General features: G+C 41.2%; 1 protein-coding gene across 3 annotated transcripts in view; it reads right to left on the bottom strand.

The window, feature by feature from the left end:
• COL8A1 (collagen type VIII alpha 1 chain) overlaps nt 1-16798 on the bottom strand; it is a 113232-nt gene that overhangs the window by 66395 nt on the left and 30039 nt on the right. The window contains exon 2 of one of the 3 annotated variants that reach the window (XM_044287797.1): nt 1970-2119. The exons of the other annotated variants lie outside the window; for them this stretch is intronic. The gene's annotated coding sequence lies outside the window, so the exon portion shown is untranslated. The remainder of the gene's footprint in view (nt 1-1969; nt 2120-16798) is intronic. 3 annotated transcript variants of the gene reach the window in all.

Genomic DNA, 16798 nt, shown 5'->3' with positions numbered 1-16798 from the left:
CAATGGGCCAGATTTATCATGACTCTGACAGCTCACTCCACTTTCACATATGGCTAAAGTCAGTTTTAGCCAAGTCAGATTTATGATCGGCCCTTTAAGACTGTAATAAATGTGGTTTGACGGTAGCAGTTTATCCGTCAGTAAGCAGCTTTACAAAAGTCGCACATCTTTACGAAAAAGTCGCATGTTCTATTAAAAAGTCTCATAAGATAAGCATGGTCCTCACTGGAGTGAAATTGCGCAATTTTTTGCGACTTTTTTGCGACTTTCTAAATAGTCTCAATAGTAAATCTGTCTACAGATTAATTTACATAAGAAAACACGCCCACTTTCAGAAAACTGGCGAGCATAGTGCAGAGCAGAAAAAAAATCGCAAATTTTTGCGCAGTTTTAGTGATTGCGCAAAAATTTGCGCCTTTTATTACTCCATTATTCTGACTTGAGCTAATGATAAATCTGGCCCAATGTGTTTCGAACTGACGGCTTCATGAAATTTTTTCTTCAATTAGCAGTATGGCCCTCAGTATGAACATAGGCGGTCATTTATCATCAGAAATACGCCTATATTAGGCATATTTCTGGTGCAGATTGCAGCGCAAAGGTTATTTGCGCCACAATCTGTAAATTTCCCCCCCTCATGCTAGGTCTAAAAAAGTACTTTTGGCTTGGGCAGGGAAGGGGTCAGGGAGGCCCGTCTCATTCATCATTTTTTACGCCCATTTTAGGCATAGAAAATGATCTAAATGTAAGCCAACAAGGAAGCTGGTTTACATTTAGACTGGTGCTGGATGCGCTGAAGTTATACAGAGGCTGGCGCCACTTCATAATTTCAGTGGATCCACCACCAGTGCAGGGCTTATTTAGTCCAGCATCTTAAACGCTAGTCTTAATAAATGACCCCCATAGTGTATATTTTCTGTATGGTGTGGGTATAAAGTCAAAATTTACATTAAACTGCAATCTTTTTATACAGTCAAAATATGTTTATTTCAATTCTTGATTTAGTTAAAGCGTTTCTTCCCATAAGTTTTAAACTTGGTTGACATTTGATTTTACTGTTTTTGTCAAGTTCCCATTGATTTTTCAAAATCAGAGGAGCATGCAGTACTTTTGTATCTAGTAAAAACAGGGGCGTAACGATCGCGGCTGCAGAGGGTGCGACCGCGTCCGGGCCCAGCGGGAGGGGGGGCCTGCAGCCCCGCAAATGTTTTTTATGGCCAGTCGCCATCGGGGCCTACTTTGCTGGCTGCGCTACTGCGCACATCCCCAACAAAACCCATACAGTCCCCAACCTACCCATACCCTCTCCGCCCGGCGCCACTAGACTCACACACACTGTTAATTCATTCTGTGACAGCGCGAGACCTGGTACTGAGGTCTCGAGTATCCCGAGATCACAGGATGATGGAATGACGCGGCGCCGCAGAGAGTGTATGATCGGATTGTGCAGAGTCTGACACCTCACCGAAGGCCACAGCTGGCAGCACGTGAGTACAGACCCGCGGACGGAGCAGAACAGAGTAGGTAAGTATTTTTTTTATCTATGTCCACACCAGCTTCATACTGGGTGGAGAGGGGGCACCTGGCAGTGGCGGCATATAATTAATTACCTAACCCTGGATTCAGAAAGGGGGGTCATATGAGGGCAGGGCGGGGCACTGGAACTCTGGCAGCAAATCATTCATTACTCAGGGGGCAAAATGAAATATATAGGGGGCAAAAAAATGAAATATATAAATTTAGAGCGGGGGCAAAAAATTTAATATATACATTGAGAGAGGGGGCAAAAAAGTAAAAGGGGGGCTGGTTAAAGTTTGACCTGGGGCCCATTGAACTCTAGTTACTCCACTAAGTAAAAGTAAAGATACCTGATGGAAATCAATACGTAAACGATCATGATGGATCACAATAGATCCTGTGAAAGTGGAAAAAATCATGCTAGTGTGCACAGAGCCTGTAAATATGTTACCTTTTCAAGGGATGATCAGAGTCAAATACAAACATATCATTATTCACCGACTGCAGTGAGATTCACAATTTCTTTGGTTGAAGGATCATATATCTTGACGGGCTTATGATGCAAACCTGCAATGTGTATAAGTGATGGCTCAGGTCTAGGCTGTAAAAAAAACAAAAAAGTAGACTCAATCTCACATTTTTTCATCTTATATCCATAGTACTCAAATTTTTCTTGACTGGTTCATACAATACAATAAAGTACCGTCACCCACCACCAAAGGTGTCATATGCATAACTTTAAGTAGTTGTCCAGTCGAGGAGCCAACAACCCTAGTGGTGTGCCCTTTAAAACAAATAAACAAACAAAAAAATACTAATTCACTGTTTCATGGTCCCACTGTTCAAGCACTGCTGTCCGTTTCAGGATGGTCATGGCCGAACAAAAAGTTGCTTGGTCCCATGACTGGCCTCAGCGGTCACATGTTTGAGTGGCAGATCTCTAGCACATTACTAGAAGTGACGTGCCATTCAAGCACATGTGACCGCTGAAGTCAGTGATCAGCTACGGGACCAAGCCACTTCTGTTGCACTGAATGGTGGGACTGTCAACAGGTGAATTTTTTTTATTGGCTATATCTTCTGACAACTTGGGTTGTCTTCTAGCCTGGATAACCCCTTCATTTGTAAAAACATCCAGCATTTGGTTGACAAAGATGCAGGTTCAAAATGTTGTTCCCTTTTTTTTTTTAGTTTGAGCACAAGGTTAAAAGCTTAGTCATGGACAATATATTTATCCTATTATTTTATGTGCAGGAGTATTAAACATGACAATCTATTGGAGGATAGGCGGAAGCAATTTTACCATGCATCTCCATTAATTCCCGACCTTTTGTATAAATACAATAGATGGTATTAAAGGGGTTCCTGTCATCTGGGACCTTCGTGGCCTATCACTAGGATATGCCAACAGAGTCAGATGGGTGCAGGTCCCACCCTCTGAGACCCACGACTACTTCACAGGCCCCCGAAAGTGAAGGAGAGCTCACCAAGCATGTGTGGCATACTCTTTATTAATTTCTATAGAAGTTCTGGAAAAAAAAACAATTGATCTTGCTCAGCTATTTTCAGAAGCCGCATAGAAATGAATAGAGAGTGCACTGCGCAAGCGCAGCCACCACTCTATTCACTTCTATGGGACATCCGGAAATAGCTGAGTCAGTTCTTGAAACAATAGATCAAGCGAGTGTAGGCAGCACTGCAAAAAATGTGAAAGACGGGTGCCAGCGGCTGTAGAAACAGTCCAAATTCCTAAAAATATAGTACAAAAATTCCATGGCACTCCAACAAGTAAAAGGAATTCTGTATTTATTCACCAAACAGCAACGTTTCGGTCCTCTTTCTGGAACCTTTCTCAAGCAGTGATACCTTGGCTATTATCGGAACTCCTATAGAAATTTACGGAGGGCAACTGCACATGGGGGGATGCTCTCTACTCGCTTCTGGGGGTCCTATTCTGGAGTCCCAGAGGCGGGACCCTCACCTATCTGACATTGGCGGCATATCTTGGTGATATGCCAGCGATGTCTGAGATGAGACAACCCCTTTAAGCTACCTTCAGTATAAAAAGGAAAAAAGCCCAAAAATATTTGATAGCTATTTTTGCTTGATAAGCCAGTGATATGGTTTGCCAGTGATATGCCAGTGATATGGTTTGCCAGTGATATGCCAGTGATATGGTTTTGACTCTTGAATCAAGATCTAGTCATGCTAGTAATATAGTGTATGTGCCACTACTAACATTAGATGAGCCATATGCAGGGAGCCAGAGACTCACGTGCGGCTCCTGAACCTCTGGTTGGAGAACATTGATCTACACTTTTCGTAAAATATTACTGCTTTACACAGTTTCCTTTATTACCATTAGGCTCACACATCCACAATTATCCTTCTGCATCTGTTGCGCAATTTTGCGGAACGGGTGCGGATCCATTCATTTCAATGGGGGAGTAATTGCTGTCCGCATCAGCGATTCCGTGATGCGGTTCAGCAAAAAAAATGAAGCATGTCCTACTTTTGGCCGCAAATTGCGGTCCGCGGCCCTATTGTACTCAATGGGTCCGCAAAAAAGCGGATGACATGCGGAAAGACACCAAATGTCTTCCGCATGTCATCCGCAAATCATCCGTATTATGGTATGGTACCCTAGCAGCATGTTTTCCTCCTTCCTTTTTTATTTCTGCGGAAACACGGAACGGATGTGGATGCACTTTTGTAAAAATCTGAAGGTTTTTACGGAAACACGGATCCGCAAAAAAAACGGACCGTAAGGATAATTGCGGACGTGTGAATGGAGCCTTAGCTGGTAGCAGTGGCATACATAGAGAAGTAAGGGCCTCATAGCAAGGATCAAACCAGGCCCCCCACACAGGACAGAAGGGTTTCTGCCTAAACCCCTTTTAGTGACCCTTGGGCCATTTTTTCCACTGCTTCATTTGCTAAAAGTTGTTTCTTTAGAGGGTACAGTTCACCTCCCGTAGAAGAGCAGTTGCTGAAGTAAGACCCTCTTGCAGAAGTGATCACACGTAGCCAACTCTAGGCTTCCATAAAGCTCTGCCAGTAGTCTGCAGATAACAAGCTTCAGGATTCCTGCAACCACGTCATGTCAGATAGCTGATTACTGAACTGACGCCTGTTTGCTTCTACTAGAATTGCACATTTTCTAATAAGCATTACATTTACAAGTCTAAAAATGCATATATAAACCTGTCATTATAAGTAACCACGTGTAAATATGATTAATTCTAATAACACCATTAGTGGAATGAGACATAGAAATAAATAGACCGGGCCTGTGCTAGGTAATCCTTTTTGTAATATAATTTCCTTTTAAAGCCTGTATTGAATTATTGTCTCTACCCCCTTTCTTGAAATCTACATCAACTAATGCTCTTAAAATGTCTGCAAATCTACCACAGTAGCTGCTTATGAAACAATAACACCTTTTATTTAGCTGGGAATTAGGTAACCATTTACTTCAGCAGTCTGGCAGCGCGCTTACATCTGACACTTACAGCAAAATCCACTGTAAACGCTTGGAACTTCTGGAATTATGAAGCTTGATTTCTGGCTGAAATGTGATGTTTTCAGAAGATTCTCATACTTTAATGATTGCATGGAAAGTGTTCTGTGCCTCTTATAGCACACCTCCAGGGCAACATGGACACACAGCTTAAAGGGGTATTCCAGTTGGTTAAAGTTATCCCCTATCCACAGGATAGGGGATAACTATCAGATCAGTGGGGATCCTACTGCTGGGACCCCACCTATTGTGAGAATGGAGCTCAGTTACCTCCAGAACCCCCATAGAAATCAATGGAGTGGCCACATGAGTGTGTGACTGGCCACTCCGTTCATTACAGGGGAGCTGCAGGCGGTACAGGGCCCCCGTTCTCATGAACACTGGGGGTCCTTACAATAGAACACCCACTGATCTGATAGTTCAGATAACTTTAACCAACCGGAATACCCCTTTAAATGGTTTTAAAGACACAGTGCAGCAAAATAACTCCATATAGTGCATCATAGGCTATCAAAAAAGAATACTGTAGATAGAGGTTATTGTATATGCATTGCACATACATGTTTTAGTTAATGTCATTAATGGGTAGTCTTCCATTTCGATTTGATCTTTGTCTGAAGTATGGTTCCCCTAATGCAACCTAAATTTCCCATCATGCCTCTGGTTTTGCAAAGAGAGTGTACTTTCACCAAACATTCACTGCAAAGCTACACTGTTTAATACTATATGCGATGCAGCTTCAGCCTATCTCACCTGCCTCCTGCTTGTGATAGGTTTCTCTCTGTCACCTCTTACAAACAGGGGGCAGTGAAGAGAAGTTTGAATCTGAACTCATAAAATACACTGGAGGTTCTGCACACAGCACACACATGACATAGACTGTGTGACTACTTTCACAACAGCTTTTGGAGACATCCAGCAGGATAGCCTGACAGATGTCTCCTGATCTGGCATAGCCGGATAGTGCCCGGTGGACCTCGCTAACTATAATGGGAATTCCGGGATTCAGCTGGACAAAAACTGTGGTGTGCAGCAGCTTTTGTCCGGCTGAATCCCTGCATAATCCAGGAAGCGACAGAATGTCCGCCGGTTCCCATGATAGTCATTGGGGTCCAGTGGGCATGCAGCACTTTCCGGCTATGCCAGATTCAGAGATCTCCAGCAGGCTGTTCTCTGCTGGAACAGCAAGTCGGATGTCTCTAACTCTGGTGTGAAACTAACCTTAGGGGGGACATTATAACTCTGCAGCTAATTATGGTGTGGACTATCTAAACTATGTAAGGAGGGCAGAGCTGGGTGGGAAGGGGAGAAGTCCAGGTGCTGCAAGGAGGGATTTGATGGATGCTGATGTAATCTTGTAGTTCACAGGAAGTCAGCCATACAGGACAGACTGACACACTCTCTACACAGGAGAGCGAGCTGTCAGTCATATTGGTGGGTCACATAACACAGTTGCTCATAATACATTTGTTCAAAATGTATGGATGCAATGGAGCTGGAAAGTGGGCGCAGTTAGCTATATTGATCAGTTTCACTTCAGGTTTATTGCTATAACTTTTTTTTTTTAAAGTTGAAAAGGCACAAAAAATTTTGCAAACTCACTCCATTAGGGAGTTGATGTAGAAAAACTGGAGTATAATTTCTTGACAAAAGTGTTAGATTCAAACATGCACCGAATTTGACAAACTATGGCAGAGATTTACTGGTAAAAAGAAAAACTGTCTTAGTTGCCCATAACAACCAATCAGATTCCACCTTTCACTTTTCAGAGCTCCTTTGGAAAAGAAAAGGTGGAATCTGAATGTTTGCTATGGGCAACTAAGCCAGTTCTACTTTATACCAGTAATAGTAAGTCTCTGCCATAGTTTGTTTTGATCCGTCATAATAGAAGTCTATGGGCAAGCATGACGCAGCCACCTGGTTTCCGTTATGCAGGATGGAAAAGAAGGTCTTGTCGACAGGACTTTCTTCTTCTTTCTGAACAAAGCTCCACTAAAATTCCTGTTTCAACAAATAAAGGTAATTCCTTGCATAATGAAAAGCGTTAACATTTTCCAATAAACTCTCTGCATCATTTTTCATCGTTTCAGGATCTCTGCTTGCTGTCCTTCCATGGGAATTTTTAATATTTGATCGCACTCAGCGAATAAAACTCAGTTCTGATCATGTGGTGGATACATGGGTGGTTCGCTAAAGTTACAGCACCGTTATCAGAGCTGTATCTTGTCACAAGCTATTCACCTAACCAGAAAAGAGTTTAATTCTCTTGGAGAAAACAAAGAAATTTCCTGTTATCAGATATCTTAAGAGCAAGGAAGAATTGATACGGAAAGTATATTAAAAAGTAGTATGGCTTTTCATTATGCAGTGAATTACATGTAATGTGCTGAAACACCCCTTTATTAATTTCAATCTGAAAATATTTACAGTTATTATTGGGGCCCATTCACATGGCAGAATTTGCCAAAATTTTAGCGGCACCTGAATGGGGGGCTCTGTAGTTTGTGCAGTTGGTGATTTAAAGCAGTGACCGGCCAAGAAGAGACGTGTCCCTTCTTGGTGCAGTGTCTGGACAGAAGCCGTTTGAAGCCGTGGTGGGGGTCCGCTTGTGGTTTAGCTTAGTTTTAATGGAGCTAAGCTATGAGTGGGTCCATGGCATTCAAAGTGAACAACCATGGCAGAAACCGCAGTAGTACATGGTGGATTTCCACAGCGGAGTACATGGTGAATTTCCACAGTGGCCAAACCCTTTTACTTTGTTCATCATTTTAAATAGAAATCTGACAATTTTGTATAAAAAAAAGTAATTAAAGGGGTAGATTGGCTAGAATATGCCATCAATGACAGATAGAAGAGGGTCCCAGATGTGGGACCTGCACCTATCTCTAGAATGCAGCCCCTGAAATGAAAAGAGAGCAGCTTTTCAAAATTGCACGAGATGAATGGAGAGCATGCCACGTGCATACAGTGTGCCTTCCTTCACTTCGGGACCCCTTTCTGGAGATAGGAGTGGGCCCCAGACCTACCTCTCTAACATTTATGGTATATCCTAGAAATATATCATTAATGTCTGAAATGGGTCTTGTCTGAAATGGTCCATATGCCAACTCCTTTAAATCTTCATTTATCCCAGTTCTGACCAGGTCTGACCTTTTGAATCTCCAGTCAACCTTAGCCAATATTGGCTTCTAATGGCCTTTCGAACAGAACCGGAAGCACTGTTATAGGTATACTGTTATTATGTTATACAAAAGGTCTAGTAGCTTAAATTTATAGAATTTGCAGGATATATTCAGCTGTCTGAACACACCGGCCTTTTTAAAATATGTTGTACAATTGTACAGTACATAAAAATAAGTAATGTAGATCAATCAGATCAGATCTAAAGTAAAATCTGACCTTAATTTTTTCTGGCAGAGACAGAGACCAGACTGGCTGGTCGTCAGCTTGGAGCAGAGCCTTGACATCAGGTTTACAGATGTTCATAAATATCACCAAATGTTTGAAAACCACAGGAGAATAAAATGCTGGAAATCAATGACAATAATCCGAGACAAGCTAATCAGCTGAACTCTGTCTTTAATTACGTGGCTGGATTTTTCTTTGGCTGTTTGGACCATTAATCCAAATCTGAGCTGTTTTGATTGTGTCGATTTTACATGTTAATAAACATGATTTGAAGTCGATGTAAGAAAACAGATTAAAGTGTTGGGAAGAGAGAATAGCAATTTTCAGCTTTGAAAAATAAACATCGATTTTAGCAGTAATGATGTAGACTATTTGGCCATGGGCTAAGCTTGCTGAAGATGGGAAAACAGGACCTTACTTTGTTCCAAGAAATGTTTTCATAATTGGATTCATAGGCCTTAAAGGAATGTTCAACAAACGACGCTGGGCAACAGAAGACAATGACACCCTCGTCTAGTTTACTTCTGTTTCTTCAGGCTCTGTGCCAGTAGAATTTAAAAGCAAAGCCCTTGTTGGAATCCAAAAGTTTTGTGGGTGATTACAATTCAAAGAAATGACCTAGCCCTACCGGCAGGATGACATTTAAAGGAGACATGCCTGAAGAAAGTTAAAGAATAAAAACACTACAATTCTGTATTGTCTATGACAATACAAAGGTTTGCGCAGTACAGAATGGCAATCCCTAAATTAACTTCAGATAGTCACAGCATTGGTTTTATATGGTGGATGAGAGAGTGGCTAGATAGCTTAAAGGAGTTCTCTTGGAATTAAGAAAATTAAAATATTTTATAATATTACTTTATTATAAATATGTTCCCTAATACCTTTCATTAGTTATAATGGTTTGTTGGTCTAGGGAGCAATCATCTCGGGAAATAAAATGGTCGCCATCCTATTAGCACACACAAAACCTAATAATCACACAGGAGGACAAGTTACTACAAGACACTAAGCTAAAGAGCTGCCTCATCCTCCTCTATGATGATAAGGTCCTAAGATGAATCTCCGTGGAAATGGAGTTCATGAGGAGACATGAAGTACAGAGAGGAGGGTACATGTGACTGATGAGCAGCAGTACTTAAATGCAGTCTCCATTACCACAGCCCCACATTACCACAGTCTGTACTGTCCGTCCTCACTGTACTTCATGTCTCTTCATAAACTCCATTCCTACAGAGATTAAGCTGAAGATCTGACCATCAGGATGATAATACCTGTCAAGTAGGGGAAGAGGATGAGGCAGCTCTTTAGCTGAGTGTTGTGAAGTAACTTGTCCTGCTGTGTGATTAGGACAGGTTTTGTGTATACTAATAGGATGGTGGCCATTTTATTTCTACTAATAATTGCTCCCTAGACAAAATGAGCCAAAATAACTAATGAAAGATATTTGGGACTATATTTTGTAATAAAGTAATATTCAAGTATTTTCATTTTCTAAATTCTCGGAGGACCCCCTTTAAAATCTTTGAAGTATTCTAGACCTGTTCTATTGAGTATGTGAGGCAGGTCTCACCGGTGACCACAACTGGGTTGCAGTTCTTCTTTGGCTGCAGAAACCTCTGATTTACTAACATCATAGATTCCAAGTTATACTAGATTCAGGAGATGAGTTCAATTGAGATACATATTTTTGATTTTGGCATGGACTTTGACAATTTTTTATGCCTAGGAATCACTAAGAAGCTCTGGTCCAGAACTTAATACGCCTTTGAAGAAAAAATAGTATTCAGGTATGTTTAGTTCAGTCTGTTCCAGATGTTCTTAATTTTCTAAATTGTAAAAATTGCATTCAGTTATTATTAGATGCCATTTGCTTTTCATCACTGGCTTGCAAACCCCGTGCCAGGGTGTATCAAACCTCAAATTAAACTTTTCAGTCCAACTTCCATTCAAGAATGGAAAAGCACAAAATCTAACCAGGCAAATAAAGGAGATTAAGGACCGATGACTCAAACAATTGGGATTACTGAAATATGAAAGAAGTAAAAAAAAAAGTGGACATCATCCAATCATGAAGCACATTGCCATTAATACGTCCATAATTTTTTATGTTTAGTCATGAATCTGAGATGAATTAAGAAAGACATTGTCCTAGTTGGCCAACTTGTGCACCTGCAAGAACAAAACCCCACAAGACAGCAACTCACCAGTGTAAATACGATTTTATTATGGCAACTCTGCTTAATAGAGAACAATGCTAGAAATTGGAAGAATGACTTTGTGAGTATCCATATTCCAGACTTTAAGCTGAATGTCTGCTCATGACACACATCCACAACCCAAATAACTATTGTCTGCTTTGTATAATTCTAGATAACAGAGCACACTACCTCATGACAACTGCAAGAAATTAAAAAAATAACCTTGCCCTATAGCATATCCATTTCCACACAAATGAGGGGCAGCTAGTTTGTCACGTGAAATGCAATTTAGGCATTTGCAACCTATCACATCCTCTGAGCTGGTGGCTATGGACTGAATAACGGTATTGTTTATGATGCATATGAACTACCTTTCTAGTGTTTTTGATAAGAAGTATAGTCCGTAGGGCAATTCTTGGGGGTAAAACAAATTTAGAAACTACTAAGCCAATGGTATCCATCAGGATTTGCAAGCACATATGTTATAGATGTTATGGTTCCATTAAAAGCCATGTTGGAAGTGTGAACAGAGCCATACATAACTGTGTTATTACCAAACGTGTTCATCCCTGCCACAAAAGAGCTTGTGATTCCCTATTCAGAAACAGACACCCTATACATGTATGTGGCATAACATTGGTGATTCGACTGCATACAATTAAACAACTGTACCTATAACCACCCATTCCCCTAAAGTCCCAGGAAATTAAATGTTCTCTTGTTCTAATTTAAAAAATAATCCACCACTCTTGCCAAGTATTAATGATAACATTTTCTGATATTTGGTTGGAAATGTAGGCCTAGATTGTCATTTAAAGGACGAGTTGCTCATGAGGCTGATGAGTTTCCCATTAGTTAATGTTTATGCCTTATAGGGGTATTCCCATCTTAGGCATGTATGGTATATCCAGAGGTGAGACTTGAATCTGTCAGACATTTTGGGCATATCTAATGGAGAGCAGTACTTCAACCCAGCAAATTATGAAAATGTGACGTCCTCAACTCAATGGAGCCATTTTCAAATTTTCAAGTTTAAGCTTGCTGAGTTGAGCAGTTACTGTCCATGTGGGGTTCTTTAGGCCTTTAACACACAGAGACACTACTGCAACATCTAACTTCTGAAGAGGACACCAATTCTTGGTCAGCACATCCAGAGAAGAAGATTCAGCCCACATCGGAAATGGGACGGGAATACTGCTTCAGTGTGTGCACATGTGTGCAGAGACCATTCACAGAAGTGTGTGCACGTGTGTGAATTTTCAGTCACAGAAATGGCCTATATGGGAGAGCAGCAGCAGAGTGTCAGAAGTATTAGCAGCAGAGTGTTAGAACCAGCAGGATGGGGAGGAGACAGGGAACTTAAAATGGTCCTGGAGAAAACTAACTAACCGTGACCCCAATGTTATAGGTGAGTCCAAATTGACAGAGGGTGGGGAAACATAATTAGAGGAGGCAAATACAAGTTGACAGGGTAAGTAATACCACACTCCAGAATACCATACCACAGAACCAAATACCACAGTGTAGCATAAAATATCTACCCAGAAGCTGTCACTCTGTGGTGGCCATCAATAGCTGCCATGTTCTTTCCTCCTTCTCCAGTTTTCTCTAATATGGATATGGAATGGGGGGCTTAGGAGGTGAGAGTGGGTCATAACACCAAGCAGCCCTACCTTTAGCATGCTGCCTGGACTTTCTGTAATAATGACCCCTATAGTTCCCTCAGTACTATGTACCTGGCCGGTGGCAATGAGAAGGGCTCGGGTGACCCTATAGACATTGGCCCACTGGGATAATTTCCTGTAGGGTATATGGCCAGTCTACCCCTGAGCAGGATATCATAGCGGCTGGCAGTAAGCTCAACTTAAAGAAGCCCTGAAATGTACAAATCACTGTGCAGGTGGCATCACGTGAACAGACATCCACAGAAAAGAGCGCTTGGTGTATGCAGAGATTAAAGGGAACCTGTCACCGGGATTTTATGTATAGAGCTCTATACACAAAATCTCGGTGACAGGTTCCCATTTAGCATAGAATAGTTCTGAACTTGTCCCCAGCTCAATCAAGAGTGATTGCTAAGCTTCATAGACTGTTCAAGCAATATATTAGCTGTGAGTCACATTAACACTGTTTTATACATATATACAAGTTTCATCTAGTTTGTCAAGTTTAAAAGGGTTTTCCATCAAGAAAAATTATGGCAGCAATTAGCAATATAAACATTTTACCAACGTACCTTCATTACAAGTTTTGATGCATTTCCTGACTTATTGACCTCTTCTTCCTTCACTGGAAGTTGAGTAGTTCACGTTGGTCTCGACAGGGTAGGAAACCTCTCCCTACTGTGTCAAAACATCAACTGAGCATGTGACCAAGGGGGTTTGGCCTTCTTCCAGACAGTGCTCCAAGCTACACCCCTTGAGTACTTCCCCTTCACCCACTTTATCATCCAATTTTGACTTCTACAGTCCCTCTACCTGCATCACGTATCATATAACCGCTGCTGAGGATTTCAATAGGTGGATCCACAGCAATTGCCTTCCTTAACTGGGGCACATTTACTAAGATTGACGTTTCCTACACCAGTCTTAGTAAGAAATGTGATGAAGTAAGATGCTTCAAATTTATTAAGAGTCACAGGTGTATCTTCTAGCTTTCTATGTGCCAGAAACTGAAATCTACATCAGGTAAGAGCTGGTGTAGGCTTCAGCTACAATATAACCTGATTCTCATGTAAATTATAGTAAAAATGGAGGGATGTGTTAGGGCAGGGGTGCACAACCTTTTTTGGTCTGAGGGCCGCATTGTCACATCGCTCTATTTCAAGGGGCCGCAGAAAAAAAAAAAAAAAAAAAGACTTATTTGCATCGGCGTACTACACAAGCCAATGCAAAGTGATTGGGGAGAAATGATCACTACCACAGTCAGTCCGCCTTGATTTAGTTATATTGATTATTGGTAGCCCATCCCTGATTACACAGTGAGATGTGCTGCTGATAATTGTAAACCTTTCATCCTGATACAATATGCAAATCAGCCGACAAACGAGCGATTCCTTGTTTATCGACTGATCAGCAGCACGATTATACTGGCCAGATATAAGATATGAGCGCTCCTATGAACACTTTTCCCCAGTAATTGTCACAAATATCGTGCTGCAGCATGGCCCCTGAAACCGAAGAGTTATACTTACCTGTGCGCTGCCGCTCTAGTTCTCTGCACTGCCCCAATCTTCCGGTCCCCGCTCTGTTTACACCAGGTGTAAACAGTGCCGGGACCGGAAGATGGAGGCAGCGAAGGCAGCGCAGAAGACTGGAGAGGCAGGGAGCAGGTAAGTATAAACCTTTTGTTTCAGGGGCCATGCTGCAGGACCTTGTTAAAAATAATTTTTACCGGAAAAGTGGTGACATTTCCTTCCATCCTGCCTCATATTCATAAATCAGCGTTTTCCTTAGCTGCAGAGGATGGGACTCACTGGTTATTACCGTCTCCTGCCCCCAGTTATAGGGGCCCTGCATTAACCAGTATGCGCTTTCCTTCACTGCAGAGAAAGAGGCTCACTGGTTATTACCTCCTCCTGCCCCCCGGTTATAGGGGCCCTGCAATAACCAGTATGCGCTTTCCTTCACTGCAGAGAAAGAGGCTCACTGGTTATTACCTCCTCCTGCCCCCAGTTATAGGGGCCCTGCAATAACCAGTATGTGCTTTCCTTCACTGCAGAGAAAGAGGCTCACTGGTTATTACCTCCTCCTGCCCCCTGGTTAAAGGGGCCCTGCAATAACCAGTAAATGCTTTCCTTCACTGCAGAGGATGGCACTCACTGGTTATTACCTCCTCCTGCCCCCAGTTATAGGGGCCCTGCAATAACCAGTATGCGCTTTCCTTCACTGCAGAGAAAGAGGCTCACTGGTTATTACCTCCTCTGCCCCCAGTTATAGGGGCCCTGCAATAACCAGTATGCGCTTTCCTTCACTGCAGAGAAAGAGGCTCACTGGTTATTACCTCCTCCTGCCCCCTGGTTATAGGGGCCCTGCAATAACCAGTAAATGCTTTCCTTCACTGCAGAGGATGGCACTCACTGGTTATTACCTCCTCCTGCCCCCAGTTATACAGGCCCTGCAATAACCAATAAGCGCTTTAACTTGCTAGTGGGAAGGCGCTCATTGGTTAACCCTTTAATGACCAGACATTTTTTGCCATTTAGCACCAGTGGTTCAAACGGATGTAACTATCTTATTTGTTGAACTACCAAAATCATTTTTGCAACAATTTTTTACATGACACATAGGGCTTTATAATTTATTTTTTTGTAGTTTTATTTGGGGAAAACTGTACAAAACATTTTTAAAAAGTATTTTATTTTCAAACTATATGCACACTGACACAAAAAAAAAATATTATATTTTGTGTAGGCCATTTTGTTATATAATATGTATAGGTTCACGTGAATGGGGCGGTAATGGTTTTGGTTGGCGTGGGTGTTTTTTTTCTTTTATGAATTTAATTCTTAAAAAAAAAAAAAAAAAAAAAATATTTAACTACATTTTTAATATATTTCTGCTACATGATATGTCCCCCAAGAGGTCATAAAAAGATCTTTGGGGGACACTGACCCTTTTTTTTTTATTTGAACCTTTTCCTTTTTATTTTTTACTTTATTTATAATTTATTAATATTTTATTGCATATTTTTTTTAATAATTGGTTCATTAGTTATTTTTTTAAATATATTTTTGCCACATAATATGTCCCCCAAGAGGTCATAAAAAGACTGTTGGGGAACAATGAAAACTCTGTTATTTTAATGGTATTTTTTGTTTATAATATACTTTTTTGCCACATAATATTTTATTTCTTTTTTTCTTTTCTTTTATTTGTATTTTTATTTATTTTTATTTTATTAGCATTTTTTTTTTGAAGTTTCTATTATTTATTTTTATATATTTTTGCCACGTTATATGTTCCCCAAAGGGTCATAAAAAGACTGTTGGGGGACAGTTAACACACTTTTATTTCGCACTTTTTCCTTTTTTTATTTTGATAGTATTTTATTTTTTATAATATACTTTTTTGCCACATATTTTATTTCTTTTATTTGTATTTTATTATATTTTTTTATTTAGTTTTCAAATTTTTTCTTATTTTTTTAAATATATTTTATCCACATAATTTGTCCCCATGAGGTCACTGAAAGACCTTTGGGAGACAATGAGAGACTTTTTTTTGTACTATTTCCACTGTAACTAGGGCATCTAAAGGAGCCCCTCTATGCTCCTCTGCCCCAAGGTACTCATCGCGACGCTCATCTATCTGAGGAGAAGGCAGAAGCGCTGATAAAGCGCAGCTGTCCTCTCCTTGGCTCCCTCACTATCACTTACAGCCGGAAGCCCGACCTGCCCCTGCTACAGTGCAGGAGCTGTCATACATCGTCTTGCGGCGCTGCGGGCAGAAACACAGCTGATCGCACGATCAGCTGTGTTTCTGCCCAGCAGGACGGGGGCTGCAAAACTTGGTTCTGGGGGCTGAATGCGGGCTGCAGGTTGTGCTCCCCTGTGTTAGGACCTGCCCCTACTGCCAAGCAACACCCCTTTCTTGCCACTTTTAAGGAGGCAAGTATGCAAAAGAGCGTGTGGCAAGCTCAGCCTCCTATGCCACCAGATCTAAGGGAGCTATCCTATACGTCAAACATTGACTTATAGGATAGCTGCCTTACATCTGGTGGCGTTAGAGGCAGAGCTTGTAAAGAGCTTATTTGCATCCCTTTTTTCCCAGAATTCCAGAGAAGCATGTATGGCCTATAAGACTCCTCACCCCAATTAAGGTGTTCTCCATAAGGAGATATAGTACCTCCCCTCCAAAATCCTCGCCACTTTTAGAAGCTCAAAAAAGTGGTAAAATATGGTACAAATATGGTATGCTCCATAATTTGTGATTCTCTTTTACACCACTATTGTGGCATAAACACATAAGTAAATCATCCTCACTGCACTTGGTTAAAGAACTTACAAGATAAGACTTTAATTTTAAGAGTAAAGGGGGGGTTCGCATCAGCGTTAGGTAATTCCGTTTTACTATTCCGTTATAACGGAACATAATGGCATTTTAAGACTGAATGCAAAACTGAACACTTTAAAAAGCATTCCGTTTTGCTT

Source organism: Bufo gargarizans, chromosome 3 (genome assembly GCF_014858855.1).
Source record: "Bufo gargarizans isolate SCDJY-AF-19 chromosome 3, ASM1485885v1, whole genome shotgun sequence".
Taxonomy (NCBI): domain Eukaryota; kingdom Metazoa; phylum Chordata; class Amphibia; order Anura; family Bufonidae; genus Bufo; species Bufo gargarizans.
Note: the sequence above shows the minus strand (reverse complement) of the source record. Positions and strands in the feature narration are given on the sequence as shown.